Source organism: Hoplias malabaricus, chromosome 14, assembly GCF_029633855.1.
Source record: "Hoplias malabaricus isolate fHopMal1 chromosome 14, fHopMal1.hap1, whole genome shotgun sequence".
NCBI classification, from domain to species: Eukaryota; Metazoa; Chordata; class Actinopteri; order Characiformes; family Erythrinidae; genus Hoplias; species Hoplias malabaricus.
Window position 1 is genome coordinate 37,158,779 of NC_089813.1, and position 1,321 is coordinate 37,160,099.

At 49.1% G+C, this 1,321-nt stretch overlaps 1 protein-coding gene across 5 annotated transcripts in view; it reads right to left on the minus strand.

Moving 5' to 3' along the window:
- The window catches only part of grip2a (glutamate receptor interacting protein 2a), a 36,406-nt gene that overhangs the window by 20,438 nt on the left and 14,647 nt on the right, over window positions 1-1,321 (minus strand). The window lies entirely within an intron of this gene.

Consider the following 1,321-nt stretch of genomic DNA (forward strand, 5'->3'; position numbering starts at 1 on the left):
GAGCCCAGTGTAGCAATGGCACATTCACATTTCCACCTTGTTATTCAAAGGAAGATAAAGCAGCAGGTATGATTTGGGTGGTGGATCATTCTCAGTGGTGCAGTGACACTGACGTGGTGATGTGTTAGTGTGTGTTGCGCTGGTGTGATTGGATCAGACACAGCAGAACTACTGGAGTTTTTCAACACTGTGACCACTCAACCTCCACTCTATTAGGCACACCTACCTTGTTGGTCCACCCTGTTTTGGTGGGTGGACAGAGGTTTTTCATCCATTCATCCATTATCTGTAAGCGCTTATCCAGTTCAGGGTCACGGTGGGTCCAGAGCCTACCTGGAATCATTGGGCACAATGCGGGAATACGCCCTGGAGGGGGCGCCAGTTCTTCACAGGGCCACACACACACTCACACATTCACTCACACACTCACACCTACAGACACTTTTGGGTCGCCAATCCACCTACCAACGTGTGTTTTTGGACTGTGGGAGGAAACCGGAGCACCCGGAGGAAAACCACGCAGACACAGGGAGAACACACCACACTCCTCACAGATAGTCACTCAGAGGAAACCCACGCAGACACAGGGAGAACACACCACACTCCTCACAGACAGTCACCCGGAGGAAACCTAGGCAGACACAGGGAGAACACACCACACTCCTCACAGACAGTCACCCGGAGGAAACCTAGGCAGACACAGAGAGAACACACCACACTCCTCACAGACAGTCACCTGGAGGAAACCCACGCAGACACAGGGAGAACACACCACACTCCTCACAGACAGTCACACCTGGAGCGGGAATCGAACCCACAACCTCCAGGTCCCTGGAGCTGTGTGACACTGCGACACTACCTGCTGCCCCACAGTGCCGCCCTGACAGAGGTTTTTAAAAACACAAAAGGCACTTCTATGTCTTATACACTCGTGCTACTACACCAAACACTAACACCACCAATTCGGTTGAATGCAGTTATGAGAGCAATCCACCACCCAAATAATACCTGTTGTGTAGTCCTGAGCTTAGAAAAGCAGAGTGAAATGTGGACTAACAATGTGTGCACAGCACCAGTTAGTGATAGCTTAACTACCAAAGAGCACCTGTATGGTCAGTGGAGCTTATAAAATGGACAGAGGTTTAGACTTTGAATTACTTCAATGCATTAACCAAGGACAATCTATAGCCCCAAACAAACACAGTCATCTTTAACAATGCATTCAGTCTACATTATACAGTCAATGCTGAGCAAGATGGAGTCAAACATAACTGCTGCCAGCTCTCATTCAGAGATGTACACTTCATCTCCAAAGCTCTGA